This window comes from Lepidochelys kempii, chromosome 1 (assembly GCF_965140285.1).
Source record: "Lepidochelys kempii isolate rLepKem1 chromosome 1, rLepKem1.hap1, whole genome shotgun sequence".
Classification (NCBI taxonomy): Eukaryota; Metazoa; Chordata; order Testudines; family Cheloniidae; genus Lepidochelys; species Lepidochelys kempii.
Window position 1 is genome coordinate 272,185,730 of NC_136380.1, and position 23,270 is coordinate 272,208,999.

The window sequence follows — 23,270 nt, forward strand, 5'->3', positions numbered from 1 at the left end:
GAAAGGTAATGGATTCACACTCCTGGAGACTGAACTCCTCCCTTTATCTGCACACCAGACATGCATCTCAAATGTCTCTTATTAAAAGGGACATCACCGATTATTGTTCTTCGGTGACCTATGTTTCATACACATTTGGTGCCCCCTCACTTTTATGATTGAAAATGATTGATCTCAGAGGTAAAGACTTGTGAATCAGAGGTTCTAGGAAAAGTTACTTAGAATAAAGGGATGACACCCAGGGCATTTTAAGTTTCCTTTCAAAATAATTTTTTGGATGTCCCTCACTCTGACTTTTTTTCACACATTGAATCTCATGTTTGGTCTTTGGCAGGTTGAAAGGTATGACAGCAGGTATAGCACCGGCAGATTTTCGGCAAACTTCCTGTTGCTGCCTCCAAAATGTAAGCTTGTATGAAAATTATATTTTTAACTGTAGTTAAACATTCAAAATGGCTACCCACCTTCATACTGTTTAACTGGTCTTCAACACAGCTCTAAGCCTGGATGTCCTTGTAATAATAATAATAAACACAGGTTCAGCCTAGAACACCAGATGCAACAATATGTCATCCCAAGCATTCCTAACCAACAGATATATGGTAGCCCATGAGATTCTAAATAAATTGTGTTCTTTGTAATTTATTTTAGCCTTTAGACTTTTTACTAACATGCTGTGTAAAAGACATAGGGACAAATTTTTAAAGTTATTTAGGTGCCTAAAGATGTAGCTGGGCCTAACTAACATAGATTTTAATATGAGCTAGACACCTAGATAGTTTTTAAAATTACACTAGATTCCTAAATATTTTAAAAATTATGCCAATACACAATAGTATCCCATCCCTATTCTTAAGAGACCACCATGAGAGTGGGAAGGTGTTAAATCTCTATACTCATTCAGATTTTTGATCCTACCTCCTTGTAAGTTGGCATAGTCAAAGGAATTTGCCATCTCAACTTTCAGATATTAGGAATACAGTGTTGACATATAAGGAGAGATAAGTTGCATAAGTGGGTGCTAATCAAGATTACAGGAAATGTTGAGAAATATGAAGATCCCTGAGGCTGTAAGCTTTAAAAGATGCCAGCTGGCAACAAAATCAGAATCAACTTATAATAAAGATGTAAATTACACCAACCAGCTTTTCTTTTCCTTCTAGCTTTCACATTTTGCTGTGTGAATTATATCAGACGGACAATCCCAAAGAGTGAAAGCCTCAGTTTATCCACAGAGTTGATATGCATAGGCAGCAGCACCTTCAGTTTCTTCATCCTACTCCAACCAAGACCTTGAAGGGTCATGTCTAAGGTATGAGGAAGGGCTATCTCTAAGGTGTTAGGGTAGTTCAATCTTCTCCACTGATCCTGAGAACTAGTATAAAATCAGACAGTTTGTCTGATGGGATACCTGCTTCCTAGGAATTGGACAGAGATGACCCACAGATCACAAGAACCATATGGGAACTTTCATTAGATAAGAACATTGATTGCTACTTGTCTGGGCCAACCTCAAAATAGCAATCTAAAAGTGAAAGGGTTTGTATCCCCTTAGCAAGTCCCTGAACTAGCAATTTCCATATTTTTCTTTTTGTATATACTGTACATTATCTCTCAGACTCTTGGCTTGATGATTTCCAACAATGCTGCGAAACAAGGAATTCAAATGGTTATAGCTGGTTGAAAAATGGCAAAAAAACCCCCAACCTTTTCCAAACATTTTGTCTATTTTTTTTTTGTCATTTTTCATCAAAATTTTGAAATTTCTAAAGCTGAAGAGCTGGTCAAGAATTAACAAGAAAATTATGAAAAAATCATCTTTTTTGCCATTTTGGTCCAAATTTAGACAGGGAGGTTGTGGAATCCCCATCGCTAGAGGTTTTTAAGAACAGGTTGGACAAACACCTGTCAGAGATGGTCTACATCAGGGTGGCCAAACCGTGTCTCGCAAGCTGCATGCAGCTCTTTTACAGTTAAAATGCAGCTCGCCAGTCCCCACACTCCCCACCCTCCATTTCCAACTACCAGATAGGGGCAGAGGGAGCTCAGAGCTTCAGCCCTGTAGCAGGGTGGTTGGGCCAGGGGCTTCCATCCTTCGGGGAGGGGGTCTCGGGGCTTCAGCCCTGTGGGAGGTACCTACAGGGTTTGGTGCTTCAGCAGGAGCAGGGCTGAAGCCCCGAGCCTCGACAGATGCATTGGGTTCTCGAACTTCTGAAGATTACCGTATGCGGCTCGGAGGGTCAGTAAGTTTGGCCATCCCTGGTCTAGGTTTACTTGGTCCTGCCTCAGTACAGGGGACTAGACCTGATGACTTCTCAAAGTCCCTTCCACATCTGCATTTCTATGATTCTATGATCCTTTATTATTAACTTTATTCATACACAGAATGTACTATTCCAAAAAGGGCCTGATCTTAGAACTCCTCAATATACAGAACTCTCATTGACTGAAGTAGGAGTTGTGTGCATACAGGATTTCCTGGACTGGTCCAAAATACATGTTAAAATTAAATAGATTAAAATCTTTCACATACCTGTGTAGAGAGTCTACAAAAATAGAAAACCCAGTAATAATGGGGGATTTCAACTTATCACCATATTGACTGGGAACATGTCACCAAAGGATGGTATGTAGAGATAAAATTAAATTTCGTACTTTCAGCTATTTAAATCTAAAATTTCACAGTGTTGTAATTGCAGGGGTCCTGACCGAAAAAGGAGTTGTGAGGTGGCACAAGGTTATTATGGGGGGGGGTCGCAATACTGCAATCCTTACTTCGACGCTGCTGCTGGCAGCAGTGCTGCCTTCAGAGCTGGGCAGCTGGAGAGGGCTGGCTGCTGGCCAGGAGCCCAGCTCTGAAGGAAGAGCCACCACCAGCAGCAGCACAGAAGTAAAGATGGCCTAGTATGATATTGCCAACCTTCTGCGCTGCTGCCTGCAGAACTGGGCCCTCAGCCAGCAGCCACCCAACTCTGAAGGCAGCAGCATAGAGGTAAGGGTGGAATGGTATGGTATTGCCACTCTTAATTCTGCATTGCTGCTGGCGGGGCATTGACTTCAGACCTGGGCACCCGCCCAACAGCTGCTGCTCGCCAGCCACCCAGCTCTGAAGGCAGTACAGAAGGGTGGCAATACTACGACCCCCCGTAAAATAATCTTGTGACCCCATGCAACTCCCTTTGGGTTCGGACCCCCAATTTGAGAAACTCTGGTCTCCCCCATGAAATCTGTATAGTATAGGGTAAAAGCACACAAAAGACCAGATTTCACCATCCATGATGCATTTTTCATGGCCGTGAATTTGGTAGGGCCCTAGTTATTGCCCTCCAGTTGTGGGAAAGAAATACCAAGTGACCTCCAAAGGCAATCTGGTGGCATCAACAATGGTTCATAACTCCCGAGAATCTCATCTAAAGTATCTTTTGACCTGGGGATGAGGTGGGGTTAAAGTGCAAGGAGCAGGGTATCATGGCCTTTGCACTCTCTGACTTTTATGAGATGGTTCAGAGGAGCACTGAGGTAAAATGGTTGAGGCACAGGACTCAGTTTCTGCAGTTGCTTATGATATTTCTTCTTCTTTTAGTGTATATATACACCCTGGAGTCCTTTAGAAAGTACAAGACTCAAGCATCTTTTCACTGAAAACATTGGTTTCATGAAAGGGCAAGTTCCCTACAGTGTTCAGGGCCTCCCTGGGAAACCCCGAAGAGTGTAGCCATGATTCCCAGCACATCTCAATGACAGTTGCTATTGATTTTGATGCAGTTTCAGCTGCATCAGACATAGATTATAATGAAGTTCTGGCTACCAGTTTGCTTTTGTTGATAAGGGTTTGAAAGTGAGCCCTAGCTGGTAGGGTAATTTGTCCTTAAAAACTAGGAACTTTGAATTATTCAAAAAATCATAGTTAGCCAACAGCACTTGATAGATATTCTAAACTGGAGGCTAGTAGCCATAAACACCTTCTTCCCCAGCAGATCCAGATGATTGGCCTTCTTATCGGTGGGGATGACACTTTGATATTGTTGCCTAGATCTTTCTGTGGCATCATGAACAACTAGGGAGTTCAGTGCGGGTGAGTGTGGGGGAGGATAAATAAAAACTGCTCCCTCAGCTGGTACAAAGTAATGCTGCCCATCCCTCTTGGGGTAAGGGTGCATGTTGCCAGTATAAGTCACACTGTTCTTGCTGGCTTCATTCACCAGAAGTATTATCCATCTGGATCACATGGGTACAGGATGTCCAGAAGCTTATGTTATGTGTCCTGGTACTCAACACTGACCAGGAAGGAGAGGGAACAGGAAAGACAGCTTTTAAAGCCTGGTGTTTTGGGAATAATTTAATTCCCATATCCAGAAGGGTCCCCAGGCTGGGTATTCTAACCATGCACTAGCTCTAGTAATAGCACTATGAAAACTAGGGACACTAAAGATAAAATTGATAAAAACTTAGAAATAATGACAGGTTTCGAAGACAAGGACAGGATTGAAGAGAAAAGAGAAGCTCTGGAAGTTCCGACTCATACAGTGTTAAGAAGGAATTGAAGAGATGGTCAGTCCGCTCCGCCTCTTATACCTTCAGTGCAGAGGATGAGATGAATAAGGGCACAGGCATGGATCTATGGACACTGCTTGCAAACATTTTCAGTGTCAGGTGCATGGAGCACATGTATACCACACTCCTCCCAGTGGTATAGACATAGGGACCAGCACTCAATTAGTGATGCCATCAACCATATCAGCAGAAGCAGAGAACTCCACAAGCTTGAACTCCAATCTTGAAGATTAAAATTCCCTCCAGTATACCAATGCTTCCTTTTCTTTCTAGAGTCCCCCATGGCAAACACTGACAGACTAACTCCCATGAGTTAAAATCACCAAGTGTTATATTGCATGGGGGAAAGAAGTAGTTTTTTAAAAAGCAATACTGGAAGGCCTTCAAGTTCCTCTCATGTATAATGAGCCTTCCAGAAGCAGCTGGCAAAGAAGGGGAACACATTTTTTCCCAAAATTGTGTAGAGCAGTTTTCTGCAGCAATATCTGCCTCATAAGAGGAACAATGAAGATCACAAGTGTACTACTGTCATGAAATAGAATTCTGTGCCAAATCTAAAGGAAGTAGAGGCAAAAGTTCCAATATTTCTCAAGGCCTGTGGTTAACAGCCAAGTTCAAGTCACAGGGATCTGTTATTAAATACGATTTTTTCAGATGTTCATAATGCAAATGACACACAAAATACAGAGACTGAAATTTCAGCATTTCTACCATCATCATCCGATCAAATTTAGAGATAGGCTGAGACTGCAGATCTGGATGCAGCCATAGTTAAAATGTTCACTTGGGATTGTATCTGAATCCCAGCATATGCCTGGATCCTAATCCAGATCTATACCAAAATGACAGAAGTCTCACACGAACAGTTATTCTTACAAGACTTTCCACTTTTTCAGTCTTCACTCACTGACTCCCAGGACCCTCCTGCATTGCTGTCCTGAAAGGATGGGAGAGGCACAGAACTCTCCGCCTTTGGGGCTCTGCAGTGGTTGCTGGCTGGCTGATCCTCACCACCCTTCACTGCCCCAGGGGGAAGGGTCTGCTATGTCAGATCACCAACCCGCACTAATCTGAAAAGGATCTCACAAAGATGGTAGTTGGCCCGACCCTCACACGCACACACACACACACACAGCAGCTACACTCCAAAGAGGACATATCGCTCATTTATGTTAGTGTTGCCCATAGGAACTAAAGTTCCCAGAATCCCTTGCATATTTGCTAGGTTGTTTGGATTACAGTGTGGGGTGGCACCTGGACCTGGCAATAGCCAAAGAAGAACCAATGTATGTACAGTTCTTAAGGGCAGCAGTCTCCCTCCTGAAGAAAATGGACCTGAGTGAGTGAAGGGAGGTATTTGGGCACCTAGACAGAAGACAACAGCTGTGAGTGGAGTTGAAGCAGGGGTGGGACATGGGGTTGCCAGAGCTTAGGATTTTAATTTCCACTTTCAGACTGCAATAACAAGCCTTATCAGTATTTTGGATCAAACTGAACCCAAATCCTGGAGGATTAATGTGGGTTTGGAATGTAAGAGCCATACACCCTGTTTTTAGAGAGGTAACTCTCTTCAGGTCCATGTGGGTTAAAGGATCTGATCAAGGCCTTTTGGAACTTGTAAAAGCAGAATAGGAAACATTCTGATCTTTAGTTGAAACTAGACTGGGAAACATGACTACCTAGTTAATAAACCTAACTGACCAAAAGGGTACAATGGAGGGCAGTGCAGAGATCACCTCAGCCATATTCCAATTAAGGCTTCAAAGACAGGTGAAGTTGCTCAGCACCTCTGAAAATCAAGTCACTTCTATTTAGATGCCTAAAGATGGATTTAGGAAGCTAATTTTAGGCACCTGTATTTGAAAATTTGGGCTAATAACTGCTATGTTCCATGTAGCTCTTAGTGACATTTTTCACCAGTGCAAGCATGTGAGCTTTATCTGATTCAGTTTGTCTTCCCCACTGACCACTCCTTCCATTTCAGGTGAGCAAGCAAATATGAGTGACGCCCTCCCACTGCTTGTTCAGACCACCAGTGAGCTTTATGCTGCAGTGAGACATATTGGGGACGAGGGCAGGGCCAGCCCTAGACCAAATGGCGCTCCAGGCGAGGAGCGCCTTCAGTGCCCTTCCCCTTCATTTGTTAAACATTTTAATAGCTTAATTTTTATTGCATTTGTAGGCCATTTCACAACTTTGATGCATGATTTATCCCGGTCACATAAGATAAGTCCAATCAATGTTGTTCTGTTTCAGATATTTTCCCATCAAATTTGCCCCTTGCTGCAAACTAGATTGCAACTGAGCTTTTTGCTTCCTATACTGAGCTCCTGTAGACTTCTTTGAGGGCATCTTTTATTTTCTACAGGGGGAAAATAGACAGTATTAGGGAAAGCCAAAGTCTATGTTCCGCAATCTTAGAAAGTCATCAAACATCATCTGTTTATATTGTTGTGTAGATAGGGGTTCAATAGATATCTCTGGCATCTCATTAAATATGTCCTTACACACTAGTGTAAGTCACTACTTACACCCCCCCCCCAGTCTTAAAACACAAGTACACTTTCACAGTTATACAATAAAACAAGGTTCACAATATCACAGCTGGGCACTCACTTCAGTTCATTTTTATATCTCACTGATTAACTGGCAACGCCCTGCGCCTTAGAGGGGCATGGCTCACAACATTCTAGTAGGTTTGAGGAAAATGTAGTTCTCAAAGTCTGGAAGTTCCACGAGATTCTACAAAGGTCCAGAACATTCTAGGAGGTTAGTGAAAAATGAATCCATATACGGAATACCTGAAACATTTTACTTCAAACATTCTATTTTCCCTTTTATCACTAACAACAAAAACAGCACCCCTGACTCCAGCACCCCCCAAGCCCATCACCCCAGGGGGTCGCCTGGGTCACTGTCCCTAAATCCACTTCTGGATAAATGAGCCAGCATGAGGAGTAGTGAAAGGAGGAAGCCTAGATGCTTGCACAGAAACCCAAGTAGCTTCTAGCAGCTAGGAATAGGACCTTGGTCAGTCCCTGCAGCCCTGCTTATCAATACTGTTTCAGCAAGGATGAGTGACAGTCATAGCAGGGGCAAATGTGTGACTGTCACTAGAGACAAAGGACAATTGGCAAGGATGTGAAGTTACCTTTCACCTAGCTTCTTTTGCTGCAGACCTTACTGAAAAACCATTCTCTGTCTCAAGCATTTTAAGGTGTAAACATGTCCTTTTATAGTTTTTTATGATCTATAACTTTAAGTAGTTTTGTGGCTGGTAGCTCCAAGCAGAGATAAAATAGCTTTAAAACACAAAACAGAGTTAAATATCCATAATCTACATCTGGCTCTTACTTGTGTTCTTCACTGAAGCTAAGCTTCACTGAAGCACAGAAGAAAGACAAATCAGGGGAGAATTTATATTTGTCATATATTTGAATGCTTAAGGATTCTAGATCAAACAGTTTCTATTTTCTCCTTCTCCAAGCCACACCCTGACTGAAAGCCAGTCCAAATAGGTCTTTATGATCCCATTTCCCCATCATTCTGGGAACCCATATTTCCCCACTTTGAACTCCCTCCAGTCATATTACTTTGGAATGGGGTTATCTTCCTTCACCTTCAAATAAGAGATCATCAACCCATTCCAGGACCAAAATCAGTATGAATCCCTTTGTGGAAGCATGTATACATTGAGTGACCATCATCATTCCTGTCTCAGAACCCTCAAGAAACCATCAGCCTCAGCCTCCAGCTATACAGCATGCATTACTGATGCCAGTCCACTGGGCTGACTAAGCATTTGTTTTTGACATTCTTGTGGTATCTCTCTAGCCTCACTTGATCTATGTCTATAGCTTTGTGAATCAGTTACTAGCAGAGTGAAGAAACAGCAGCACCAAAGTTTTCTCCAGTGACCAGAATCTTTCTCCACATGTCTGAACTTCTTTTAATCCATCTATAAATATAACATGGAACATAGTCTATCATTGTATTAAAAAGGACCAAGACTCAGTATTTAAGCAACGAAAGCACTTACGAACTGCAAAGTCCTTTGTGTTCAGTGCAGTTAGGGTTTGTAATCAAAGCTTCACCAGATGTTTTCGAATACTCAATAGCCATAATGGAAAAGAGATGAGGCAATGAGGGAACTATATAACCAAGGAATTTATTTCCTTGCAAAGAAACCTCAAAAGTACTTCAGAAATTTGACATTGCTTGTGGAAACCTCAAAACAGGGCCTCTCCTTTCACAAAAAGTGAACATCTTTTCCCGATGTGCCCATTTACTGCAACTAAGGACATCATTTGCCATAATGAGGGGTATGTGATGAATGAGTAACTATTTCTAAAAGACATTGATGAACTAGGAAGCTGAAGAGCACAGAAGCACTTTAGGAGTGTCTGTCTTAAAACCAAGAGAATTTTAGTGAAATACACTAGACCGGTCTGTCGCATTTGATACCAAAACAAAGATGGGTCTTTAAGGCAGACTGAGGTGTTATAAACTGTAAACATCAAGAATCAGTTGTTTACAGCAGGGTTTTCACTATCTCTTCCAGAAATGAGATTGGGGCGATATGGCTGGATGCATTGTCCATTACATGTACATTTGGCTACAGGACATAAGTGAGTGAGGCTCCATAACATACATTTATTTTAAATACTTCTCTGTAGATCCACCTTTGTCAGATATACTTGTGTCCCATGCTAAGCAAACAAAATTCCTGCTTTCAAATTTCATTAGGAATGTTTGCCAAAATGCAATAGGCCAACAGGCTGCAGCCAGCTGTAGGGCTGCTTTTAATTAAGTTCTTGTACAACACACTGGCTGAAGAGAATTTCTTCTTTCCTGTTGTATGAAGATGCACTGATTCAGCAATAATTGAACCTTGAACACTTCATAAACATCTCTTGGGAGACTGCAAGAACAGCCAGTAAAGTCAGCTGCAAGTTATTAAAGAAAGAGCTCTACTGAGGACAGTGTTCCTCAGTTGCAGATCACATGGGGAAAGGGAGCGAAAATGGCTGGCCATCATGGGCTTTTTGTCTGGCAGAAACACTTCATATTGTAAGTTTTCTGAAGGTAGCGGCCATGAAGCAATAGCATGGTCTCTTCTAATGTGGTGTAACAGTGCTTAACCAAAGCCATAGTCTCTGATGGCTCTGTTACATAGTATAACAGTATTGCTTTAAAAATGCTTTAGAAATGCATTACTTTCAGTGTAGAGGAGATCCAGCATTCTCTATAAATTCAATGCACTAAGCTCTCTGGAAGGCAGTCATCGTTGTGGTGGAAGCCATTTAGACATCCAGGACATGGCACGCTATAAACAATGGAGTTGGGGCACTGGAGCAAACCTAAAACTTATGAAAAGCACTCTAGGCTCCTCAGTGTCCATGCTGAGTACTTAGGCTCTTTCTTGTCATTTTCAAAATGAGAGTGTCAAAAGATACAGTAGGCACATAAGTAAGTACCCTGCCTTTCAGAGGTCCTGTGCACCAACAGCTCCCGTTATATTTGGGAGATGCAGAGTTCTGATGTGATGGAAGGTTACTTTATTTAATGGAACTGGGGATGGATCAGCCCCTCCATTCCTGCAAGTGGAGAGCACCCAGCTGAAGCAAATCTTCCCTAGAGGGTACAGAAAGAGCAAGTATAGACTCTGTGGCATCAGTCCTCTTTCTTGGAGCACCACAGAATCCCCAGCAATGGAACTCTGCAAGACTTTTTGGGAGGTCAGGGAGAGTGAAAGGAGCCACATCTTCAAAATTCTCCCATCCTGAGACTATGTATATCCCAGCAAGCATCAGACCTGTGTTAGTGATTGAAGTGGCATTAACTTAGGCTCCATGCCTGCACTTCTTCAATAAGGTATAAGGGTAGGAAGGAAAGCAGTTACACAGATGATGGGATCTTGCAGGAGCCCTGTTGCCAGGTGGGAATGGGTCAAAGAAGTAGCGTGGAGGGACATTTTCTCTGTGAGAGAGAAAATCCTTCAACAGATCACCAGGACTTATGACGTTGGGAGGAAGCCTACCATGCCTCCTCCATGGGGCTCTTCTCTCAAAGGAAAGCTATGATGGAAACTCTGGGCGGTAACTCACGGGCGGTTTCATGGACCATTTACCCTTCTCCTGTGGGTCTTTCCATGAGAAGATACGATTTAACCCTGCACACTTTAATATTCAGCATGACAATGACAATGGGACTTCCTCAATGGGGGAACACCCACCAGCCTGAAATATTGTTAGACTCATGAAATATTTCACAGGAGAAGCTTTTAAAACAAAACAAAAAAGAAAATGAACTGGATCCACCATGCCAATACCTTATCATTGCCTTGTCATTTGAGTCTAACCTGATAACCTTTAATAATGGCAACACACACTCTAGTTGAGTAATAAGAGCTGTAATTCATGGCCCACTCTGATGTACAGATCCTCACCCCTGTTTGATCTCCTGTATGCTCCAGGGTAGGCTCTTTGGGAACCACTTAATAAATGAAAATGCCCACTGGGGTGCCATAGACACCCTGCATCCTGGATTGGCACAGACAGTTTCATGGCAAGCAATCATCTTGAAAATGGGCACAGTGTGGATGGCTGCAAGCAGCTTTGCATTCAGAACACACCGTACATCAGAGAAGCTAACAGCTATATGAAAGTCTTCCTCAGATGGCTTCACAAACATGGATATTCATGCCATTCTCTCTACAGGACAGCCAAACAATTGCAGGATGAAACAAAACAGAGCTAAAATGGGGAGATCAGGCACTCTGATTAGCACATTGGGGGAAGGGAGATTCTCTTGTCTAGATGCAATCAAGCCATAACATAGAACGGGGGTGGCCAAACTTACTGACTCTCCGAGCTGCATACAATAATCTTCAGAAGTTCGAGAGACAGGCACACCTGTTGGGGCTCGGGGCTTCAGCCCTGCGTTGGGGTGGTGAGGCTAAAGTCTTCTGCCCTGTGGAGCAGAGAGTGTCAGGGTTGAAGCCCCCAGACCCAGCAGGTGTGCCCTGCGGGGCTGAAGCCCCAAGTCCTGGCAGGCACCTCCCACAGGGCTGAAGCCCTTAGACCTCCCTCCTTGCTGAGCAGAAGACCCTAGCCAGGCCACAAGACAGAAGTCCTGAGCTCACCCCCCCCCCCAGTCTAGGCAGAGAATGCGGAGGAAAAGGGAGCTCTACAAGCCATACTTAACTGTAAAAGGGTCCGCATATGGCTTGCAAGCTGTGGTTTGGCCACCCCTGACACAGGTCCTGAAAGCCCCAAGAACTAGCCCCATCCTCTGTCTGGTGGTATAAGGAGAGACTGTTATAGAGAATCAAACTTACTTTCTTACAGCTGCCAAACAAGAAACACTCCATGCTCTCAGGAATCCAGGTAGATTAAAGCAGACACCATACTATCACTTTTCACTTCTCTTTAATTAAGGATAAATTTCCAGTTACTTTGTATGGCAGAGTTTTTAGGTGGACGGACAAGGAAAGACATGAGCTACGGGGCCTGGGATGGTCTTGATTAACTCACCCTCCATTTAATATTTAAAAAATATATAGGCCCTTGAATTCAGATTTCTAGAGAGAGGGTGAACGACCGCTTCTTTTGCCCAGCTCGCCTGCCAATCAGCAGGAAATACCAGCCAACACGTGGTGGCCCATGGCCCTTCAGAGCATCTTGGGGTAGTCCAGGCTAGAAAATCCCTTTCTAAATTTCCTTATGCATTCCTTTGGTGTATGTTCTCTTTGTCCTTAAGTTTGAGGCATATGGATAAGACAAGCCCAGTGCTTTGACCTCATGGGTACATACTTTACACAGCCTTCTGGTTTCCTACTGCTTCTCTGCCCTAAGGAAAGTGACCATGTTTGCTTAATTTTGGTATTCCCTTTTTGTTGGATGTACTGGGAAGAAAGGAAATCTGGTCGCTGTGAAAAGTTATCTGCCCTATATGGGATGGTAACGGGTGAGAAATAAGGTTTTATTTTTTCCCCTCCCTGTATGAGTATAGTCTATGAAGCAGATTTAGAAGGCCAGTTCCCTTGAGACCCATGTAAATAATGCAGGATATAGCTTTGTAAATGTCCCCCTTTAGCCATGATGTCATCACCTTGTAATCAAAGACCTAGTGTAAATCAGACAGTGATGTCCCTGAGGAGTGGAGGGCATGGAGACTATGATCTCCAAGGCAGTAGGAGGTGAACAGCAAAGGCTGCTGTCAGAGGAGATAATATTATAGCTCAGTTTCCTCCAGGCTTTTATGCAGGTAGGCAGTGGGTGTGAAGTGGGCATAAGGATTGTTCAGTTCATATAAGGGGCAAATGCAGAATGGCAACTCCTGAACCTTTGGGAGTGCAAGTGCTGCTCCACTGTTATTCCCCTGGGGGCACATGGTACCCCAAGAGGGGGAAGCAGAAGACAGACCCATGCCCATTCCCTTCTGTCAGCAGCAGAGACAGCCATCCACATTGTGGGAGTAAGCTGCACTCCACAAAGGCATGCAGCAATAGATCTGTGTGCCCTGGCAATCCAGGAGGCCTGACTGAGGCAGAATTCCTGTCAGAGCTGCTCCAAGCCCAGTGGAGTTCCACCATACCCTGCCCTCGACCAAGGTCTGTGCTTGAACAGCATGCTCTCGTCCATAATGAGATACCGGTAAGTATGGATTAAATGGATTGGATAACACAAGAATTGACTCAGATCAAACCATTTCTGTGGTTCTGATATGTTGGTATAAGGTTGGTTTTTTTAATCTTGTTTTCCACATACTGATGATGCCTCTGCATTTCCCAGTCCTGACCAGAAGTGGAAATTCCAAGATCAAATTGGAAAGTTTGCTCCTGTGGTCTCTGGCTTGACTACAAATTCAAAATATGGGAAACCTTGCAAGACATTTGATTTGGCTAGGAGTGTGAATTATTTATCTTTTGCCCAGATCCACTTCTGCAATCAAGTGATAAACTGGGACTGCCCAGCAGATTATTTACAGTACATTTTCTCTCTCATAAAAATGATAAGAGTGTTTATTTACTCTTGCCAGTATTCCCTTCCCCAAACAGTTTGATTCAATGGTCAATTTTCATGCAGAGTATTTTTAAAGGTCAAATTGTCCATTAAAAAGTAAATCACCTTGTATGTATTTCTGAGGTAGTTATTTCCCATATCCTTTCCCAAAAGGGTAAGATATCAGATTTGCTTCTGGAAGAAGCTCTACTCTTCTCTTTAGGTTCATTCTTCTGCCAACTAAAATTACTGAGATGGTATTTGTTTTATGACCTTACGGGCTCAACTACCACTGAGTTCAATAGGAGCAGGACTGGGTCCCATCACCATTTTGTTGTTGGAAAGCCCCCAACTGCCTTTGCTCACCTCACACTTTCAAAACTTCACTAGTGAAGAAGAAAGATTGTACTCCCCTGCCAATGCATCACCTCTTCTCAAAAGTAGCAAAGAGACAGAGCTTTCTTACATCTATAAAACACTGTCTGGGATTATGTGAAAGATCCCAAAAATAGGAATGATGTAAAATGCTCCCCTGTATTGAATCAATGCCCAGCAGTGAGTCATCTTACAAACAAATTTTGCAGGCATTTTGTTGTTATCAGTCATTGAGGAGAACTGAGAAGATGGCAAGAATATACTTAGACAGATCTGGTTAAAATACATCCTTAAACTTTGAGTCCACATGTCCATTTCCTTGCACTTGCATGGTATCATCTCAGCTGCGTTGGGACTGCATTGCCAATAAGGAGGATGGCACAAGCTCCTTGGAATATTAAGAAGAATAATTTCAAATATGATCAGTAACACATTGCAATGGAATATGTAGTTCCAGCAAGCTAAGCCATCCTCCTTGTTACAGATCTTTGAATGAATGGCTGCAGTTCATTCCCAGTATAATGAGGGAGCACCCAAAACTTCTGCTGAAGTCAATGGAAACTGCAGGTGCAATTTATATGCCTAAATATGGATTTAGATGATAAAATTTTGACACCCAGGTTTGAAATTTTGACTTCAGACTCTAATGAAACTGAAGCTCTCTCTTTATTTTTAAATGATTTGTCAGGAATGCATGCGGGGGGGGGACAGTTAGTGAAAGAAGCTGCAGGAGAAAATTAGTGATTTCTTTTATCCCCTTTAATGTACAGGACACTGTTAAAAGTATTAACAGGTTGTACATTTTTATCTTGCTCAAATCCTTCAGCTTTATTATTTTGCCCTGTCCATTAGTATCTATTGATTCACAAGCAATTTCCTGTTCCCATTTGTTTAGAAATGGGGTTGAAGTCTTAGGAGGCTACCTCAGCAGTACAAATCTTTTATTATCATGCCTCTCAAGTGTTCTGGATTTCCAAGGACTACACTGATGTTTAGTGCTACACCCTGGATTTATACAAGGGTCCCATGTGCTCCCACATTGTCAAGCGTCGTCCATTCACTCTGATAGATGCTCTTCTCTTCTGTCTGTGCTTGTGACAGGAAGGGTGAGGGGACTTGGTGGTGGACCAGGATAGGCAGTACTGTGTGGGGAACAAAGGTGACGGGGAGCATGGACCATTGAATGAAAGAGGGAAGTGACTTGTTAAACTTGAGACTTATCTCCATTTCTCTTCTCACCTCCATCCACTAATGGCACTGCTAATCCCCTCAGGTAGTCTTTTGAGACCGTGATCTCCTCATGTTTCCATGACCACCTTTCCTAAAACCCTTACGGACAGCTTTCAGTCCGGTATTCAGCCCTTTCAACTATCCTACCATGGGTGGTTAATGGCCTTCTTTATAAAGACCTGAAACAAGTCTCCACTCCCCTGCTCTCCATATTTGAATCCTCCCCTCTCTAATAACTCCTTTTTAACTTTTGGTGGTGACTTGACATCTTCTTGTCCCTTAGCCACAGAGTACTTCAAGCCTCCAACCCTGAATCTCTTTGCTTGCTCTGCTTCTTCTGGGCCCTCTTATAGATAGTGTGGCAGATATAGAAGCTAATGACAATACACTTTATAACTCCATGCCTCAACTTTCCCTTGATCCCTTTACCTTTTATCTGCATATCTGGTCTCTATCATGTTTTACCTTCAATAACTTCCCTCTGCTCAAAAGACTAAATATATTAATCGGATGAAAAGTTCTCTTCCCCCTTCCCCCCACCCCCAATGTCTCTGACTCTTCCATCATTCTCCTTAATGTCAATATTTACCAAAATCTTGGAGAGTCTTCTACAACATCGGACTTATTTTTACTTCTGGTACATCCTTTGTATATGAGTCTGTGTTTGAAAATCACCAGACTCCATTATCACTTTGACCCTTCTTCAGGGAAATACTTTTTACTGCTTTAAATATTTTCCCTGTTAACTAGTCTCTCGTTTGTCCTTTCTCCACTTTTGTCACTCTCTTTTTTGTAGATTTCCAAAATCCCTAGAGTGAAATCCTGGTTCCACTGAAGTCAGTGGGAATTTTGCCATTGACTTCAATGGATCCAGGATTTTGCCCATACTTTCTAAACTTGAGGGGATGTATGCTGCTTTCAAGCAGCAAGAAATGGAACCCTATCCTGTGGTGCCTTCATTATCTTTCTATTAATATCGAAGTCCAATTACAAAGAATTCCTATCCTGTTTTTCAGTAATTTACAAGGGTAAAGTTTCACCCTACATGTCTCACCTTCCATCCATCCATCCATTTTCTCTCATCAGAGCTCCAGAGCTCTGAGGTCACTCTTTTAATTTTCTTTCCCCCCAGTTTGAACTAATTCTCTAACCCTCTGAGGCACAGCTCCTGTGTTATGCTCACTCGGAAAACTGCATGTATAGTTCAACCTGCAAATACCACTAAAACATAGTCAGCCATTTCCTTCCTCCACTAGTGGAGCCTTCTGGTCTTTCTCCACCATCCTAGGCTGTTTACTTGCACTTTCATTACTTTTATACTCCTGCTTTATTTTAGTCTCTCTTATTCAGCTTTTTCTCCTTTCTATCTATCTGAGACACTGTGTTCAACTTTATACACCATTGACTCGTTATCCTACTTTGTAAAGCACACTGTTTCCCCTTTAGCGGAGTCATTAGCCAATATTCAAAGCCTTGCTGTATTATTTTTGTTAGGAGGAGAAACTGATGATGGAGTCAGGTATTTCTTTGGTACAATCTTGCTTGTACACAACATCCTGCTTTCCTGAAGATAGTAGGAACGAACAGCCACAAGCAGTTTCCTGCTCACAGTTTCCAAACCTGCCCTGCCAGTCAGTGCTATGCCCAACAGAAGTGTGCGCTCTCTCTCTCTCTCAGCTTCCCCTCAGGGCCCTACTAGCAGTGCTTCTCTTGCCTTCTCCTGGATTTCTGCGTGCTTTCTGCGTCTAACAGACATGCAGAGTTCCAACCTGTGAATGCCCCTGCCCTTAAATTTTCTATCAGTCCCCAGGGAAACCCCTCTGCCCACATGACTCAGCCTCTTCCCAGACCTTGCATCTGGCCACTGCTTTGGGCAGATGCTTCTATTGTTTCAGCTATCTTTACTCTATAAAGGAGCTTAATTGTTTCTTCCATTTAGCCGTGATGAAGGGCAGCCAGCACACCCACAAAACAAAAACACATTTGTTGGCAGCTACCAACACCCTCCAGCAGGACAACACTGTGATCCTTTGTAGGAAGAATGCAGTGTATAAACATATTGAATTTGATGCTTTACCCCAGAAAAACAATCTGTGATAGTTGTTGGATTTCATTGCTGTAGAAAGCTGCAGAGAATTGACAGTCTAGACCAGGCCTGCACAACTCGTAAAGCGGCGAGGGCCATATTACTCCAAAGAGAACAGCTGAGGGTCAAACCCCTCTGGCCCCGCAGAAACACCCCCCCACCCAGCACCGCCCGGCCCCGCGGAAACACACCCTCCTTCCCCACCACCCGGGGCCGGTGCAACTTCCACCTTGTGCCTGCCCCCCCCGGGAGCCCTGTGGCAGCTCCCCACTCCCCCCTCCGCCCTGAGGTGCCCCTCCTGTGCAGCTCCCCATCCCCCATCCCCCCTGGCCTGGGGAGCCATGCGGCAGCTCCCCACCCCAGCTCACCTCTGTTCTGCCTCCTCCCCGAGCACGCCGCAGCTGCTCCACTTCTCCCGCCTCCCAGGCTTGGGGCGCCAATCAGCTGTTTGGCGCCGCAAGCCTGGGAGGAAGAGAAGCAGAGTGGAGCGGCATGCTCAGGGGAGGAGGTGGAGCAGAGGTGAGCTGGGGTGGAGAGTGGTTCCCCTTGCCCCACCCCGCCGCTTGCCTACTCATCCCCTGTGGGCCGCACAGTGAGCCCACCTACTCACCCCCTGCGGGCCGCACAGTGAGCCCACTCAGGCCACATGTGGCCCGTGGGCCCTATGTTGTGCAGGCCTGGTCTAGACAGACATCTTCTTGTATCAGACAACATGGACCACCATCCTTGTTGTATTTCATTATACCTCATATACTAATTGTCTAGTTGTAGAAAGTAAATTGTTTTTATATCAAATGTCACTGAAATTCCATGAAAAATAAATTTACTTTTATAAATGTTATCTCACATCTGAGCACTCTGTCACTTTAGCCGACAGGTATTAAAGGTTATGTTTCATTTCTCAATTAATGAGATCTCATGGGAGGGATAAAAGGAGGGGTCAGTTTGGAGGGAAACATATTAAAGGTTCAATTAACGCAAAGACTTAAAAAAGCAGCCAAAGGTTGATTTGTTTTGTTTTTTTGGCCAGGAGAATTATTTTCATTGAGTGAGCTAAAAAATACATATAGATTTGGAGTGAAAAGATGAAAATAATTGAATGATTATTCTAATTCGGAAACAGGACTCCTGAGTGAGTGCCAGTAATAGGAAATTCGCTCTGCCTGAAATCCCCAGTCTCAATCTGTATGGAAATAGCTGCCATCATTAGTATTGCATTATTACCATGAATTATGAAAGGAAGAGATGAACTCAGAGGAGAGATTACTTGCCATTCAATCTGGCAAGTTGCACAAGCTCTCCTTTCCTACCAAACATAATTAAACCGGCAGAACAGCAATTACTGGGAATATAAGAGCTGCATCTTTACTCACATAACACCAGGTTGATAAATCACCACTACTAATGGAGGTGACAACAAATCACAGAAAGCAGCGCTGTTGACCTCTCCAAACAGAAAAAGAAATTCTACTCCCAACTGAGGGCCTAAAACTCTTCCTCTCAGCCCCCATAGTGTTTGTTCTGACTTCTTCCTCTAAGAACAATATCCAAATACTACTAGCCTCTGATCACTCATGAATCCTGATGGCCTAGGACTGTCTAGACTAAAAAGCAGCCTTGACCACACTCCAGGGTAGAGCTGGCCTGCATAATGAGGCTACTCCTGATATGCACAAAACAAACTGTGACACACAATATTTTTTTTCCCCATGCAGGTTGCCACATGGCAAGACATCACCCCTGAATCTTTCCTATTTCAAGCTGGCTTTGTCCCCCACATCAGCTCAGTATAACGAAACCAACCCATCTACAGCACTTCACAAGTTCAAGACAAAACCATCATTTCCCATTTCTAATTATATAAATGAGCTCAAAATGAGTCGATAATCAACTAGAATTATTTCATGTCTAATTACAGTCTTGCCCTCCACAAAAAAACCTAGTAAGGACAGATGGCTTTGGAGAGCTTGGGATTAAAAATGTCTGATTTGGAACGAGGTATGTTTTATCACCAGGAAGGAAAGAGGGAGGACACAATGAAGGACGGAAGGGTGGTGGGGAGGGAGCTCTTTATAAACCTGCCTTAATAATTCTGGAGAGTTTATTGATGCATTTCTTAACAAGGCTCAGACTCTTTAGTCATGCTGAGCATCCTTCATTCTCCATGCTTTGTCCAGCAGAGTGCAATTTGACATGAATAAACACGTGCACGAATGGCAGAGCATAAAAGAATAAATATATCACAGGGATATAATAAACAAGACTGCTAATATGTGTGTGTGGTAGAAGCATTTGCTGAAGTAGCCAAAGCAGGGACTGCTGCATAGGGAGAGAGATGGTAAAATAGGCCCCAGCCTGGGTCATGCTCCCTGGACCCAGAACTGTGTAGCAGACACACCCCAAACTTTTGAGCAAACTAGGACCCAGGTGGTCCCTCCCCCTAACTATCAGTAGCCGTGGGGGGAAACTGCAGAAAGGTGCCAGCCACAGATTCCAGAGGGTAGGAGCAGACGAAGCCAAACCAGGGACCTGGGCACATTCAGAGAATTTTCTACAATTTTAATTGGACATTCTCTGTACAGTGTTGATTGGCTGTTTGCTGCAACACTCTCCTTCCTCACAGTCTCTTCACCTCAGCTTGACTCTGCACCTGCCCATTTTCCCCTCAGTCCCTTTCCCTCAGTATCCCCTTCCCTTTTCTTTCCGTTTAGCTTAGCCCCTCCCTCAACATCTCCCCTCCCCTCAAAAAACATTGCATTACCATGCCATTTGCTGTCATCACATTGTTCACTTTGCTTTTGTGTTCTACCGCATCCCGCACCCCACGTCTGTCTTGTCTATTTAAACTGTAAGCTCTTTGGGGCAGGGACTGTCTGCATCTCTGTGTTTGTACAGTGCCTAGTACAGTACATCTTTTCTCCAATCTTGTAGTTCCCTTAGGTTTTTGCTTGTTATGGACAATGATTAGGTCAGATGACACAATAAAGGTCATTTTCTGATTTTATGTCTTTATTTAGCTGTGGGGGGGTTGCGGTGTCCAGAATGCCTGACTTCCAAAGATTTTTGTTGTTGTTGCCATTTACGGGCGTGCCTAGTGAGAGATTAGATCTGGTCTTATCTTACAGCTGTTATCGATCAGGAAGAATTACTATAATCATGGACAAACAGCGAATGAGTTAAATGTGCAGATTCTATGTCTACATTTTTGATAGCTGCAGTTCATATTCTGGTGATTCATTCTCTCCCTCCAGGACTTTATGGGGATCTTCCTAGTTTTCAAAACAGGGCTACTCAAAATGAAAGATCAGGGTAATGCCTGGAGCCTTATAGTGCTCTCTACTTAAACTGGAAGGCCCTTCTTCCCAGAGCAATTCTGTTCCACACGTTATAGCCACAATCATGCTTATATCTAGTTTTTACAGTGAGGTACCTGTATAACTCTTGCTATAAAAATAGCAGTCAGTTTAATGTAAGTCATTCCAATTCAATACATTTGTTATACTTCATTTCAGATCTAGAAACTGAAGTTTTACTGACAGAACTTAAAGTTCCACCAGAGGGTTACATCATTAATATACCACCATACCTCAACAAATAACAATATTTTGTTTTTCCAAAGAAGAACCAGATCCTAAACTCAGCACAGCTGTGGAAAGGGTGGAACAAAGGTGGTTTTACTGCTCCTCCTCTGGGGGACATTGTAGCCCCTGGAATATTTTGGAGTAGCTTCAAGGCTCCTCCACCATGCCTGTGTACTGCAGTCTTTTAAGGCCATTCCATAGCCAGGGACTGCAGCAATGCTCTGGTCACAGTCCACACATTCCTGTTCTGGGGAGTGGTGTAGAACTACTGATGCTGGCTGTGTGGCAAAACAGACAGTTTGGGACCCCAGGATCTGGCCTTTTGAGTCCCACTGCCAACAGAACTACAGAGATATATACATAGGTTAGCACCTGACACCAGCAGAATCTATTGTCTACTTTTATATGGGCAATACTTTATCTCACAAAATGAAGGTTTCTAATAATACAGCAAGTAGAGCTGGAACAGTAAAAAGTACTAGCTAACAATGCCAAGACTTCGACAAACCCTACAATTGTCAGCACAAGGGACTATTACTTTCCTAACTATCAGTCATTCTGAGCCACTTAATATCAAAATAAACATAGCCAAGGTCATCGTAAAGTGTTAGTGTCCCTCAGGAAGAGAAACTGCAGGTAATCCCCATGTTAGATCCACTTCAGTACAGCTTCTTCCCTTTTCTCCTACACTAAGGGTATGTCTACACTGCACCTGCATCAGTGGGAGTGAGCCTCTGAGGCCAGGTAGACAGGCTTGCACTATTGAGGCTTGTGCTAGCATGCTAAAAATAGCAATTTGAACGTTGCAACTCGGTCTGTACCTTGGGCTGTCAAGCCTGACTGACCCCCTAAGCTTGAGAGCCCGAGCTGCTGTGTCTACAATGCTATTATTAGCTGGCTAATGCAAATCTATCTACTCAGCTTGGGAGGCTCGCTCCCAGATACGGTGTAGAAGACATACCCTGAAACTGTTCTCACTAAAGCTTCTAAAACCTCCTCCTCAATAAGTCTTACAGGCTCTGTCATATTTTAATTCTGCTTGACTATCCTGCTGCCTTAACCACTGTGAATCAGCCTCTCTTTGTCCTTTACTATAATCTTTTGGCATTCAGAGCATTGTCCCCTCTTGATTTCCCTCTTATTTCACTGAATGCTCAGTTGTTGTCCTTCAAAGGCTCTTTCTCTTTTCCTGTCAGTCTCTCGCAGGACTCAGTCCTTAGTGCCTCCTTTTGTCCTTCTACCCTATATCATTGAGAAATACCATCCAATCATCAATTGTTTTTATTATTTATATGTATTGCAGTAGTGCCTAAGAGTCTCAATCATGGACCGGGGTCCCATTCTGCTCGGTGCTGTACACATACATAAAGAAAGACAGTCCCTGCCCCAAAGGGCTTACAATCTAAGTATAAGACAAGAGACACCAGGTGGATGTAACAAATGGAGGGGAAGGGGAAGGAGCGCAAGAACTTCTAGGCTATTGACTTTCATATCTGCCTCTCCATACTTGACCCATCCCCCTTTGATGAATTTCATTGACTACTGTCTCTTTTTCATATCATATTGGGTGGCTTGCCATCACGTCAAACACAACATGGCAAAAACTTAGCTCCTAAACTTTCCTCTTACACCCTTCTTTCTACAGCTCCATTATGGCTGACTACACCTCCCTGAAATGCAATCCCATAACCTAAGAGACATCTTTGATTGCTCTCCTCCAACATCCAAACTGTGATCAAGTTCAGCCCTTTACAGCATCTCTACAATCTCCCCCATCCTTTCCATCCATACAGCTAAATTAATGTAAATAAGCATAGTCATCCACCCTCTAATCGTTAACTGATCTGTAAGCCATTGGGAAATAAACCCAGAACCCTTCAGGCACGTATAGTATTCTCTGCAGAAACACATGCAGTTTCAGGGTGTGAATGTTTCCTAACTGCTAACACTAATGATTAATCCTGCAGCTACAGCTGAGAGGCCTGGATCTGTACACGTGGACATGGCAGATGGGAATTCCAAAGATTCAAGAGGAATAACATGTCAGATTTGAATGATGGCCAATGTATGTACTAATATAAAGAACATTGGATAAATCAAATGTAATATAGGCATCCTTTTTTTAAAAAATAAACTCTGGAAGCAGCAGCTGTAGAATGGATTTCTATTTTTTTATTTAGGACAACAGTACGGTGCTTTAAAATTTTTTAATTAACAATGGCAAGGTCTAAAGAATATTTGAATAATTTGTTCAGTGCTTTAAATCTTCATTGTTGTAGTATAAAGGGATCCTTCCTGAGAGGTCCTTGAATGGAAATTGATGGACTGCATACCTGGCAGGAGGTATTAAGAGCCATGCAGGATCAGTCCCTATGTGCTCCTGTATGCACTCTTGGGGTGAAATCCTAGCCCCATTGAAATCAATAGCAAAACTCACAT

The 23,270-nt window shown here is 43.3% G+C and overlaps 1 long non-coding RNA gene across 1 annotated transcript; it reads left to right on the forward strand.

Moving 5' to 3' along the window:
• Window positions 1-344: 344 nt before the first annotated feature.
• Window positions 345-22,899, forward strand: LOC140906667 (uncharacterized). The gene is made up of 3 exons (XR_012157201.2): window positions 345-404; window positions 18,966-19,248; window positions 22,799-22,899. It is a non-coding gene; the product is annotated as an uncharacterized LOC140906667 (long non-coding RNA).
• Window positions 22,900-23,270: the final 371 nt, after the last annotated feature.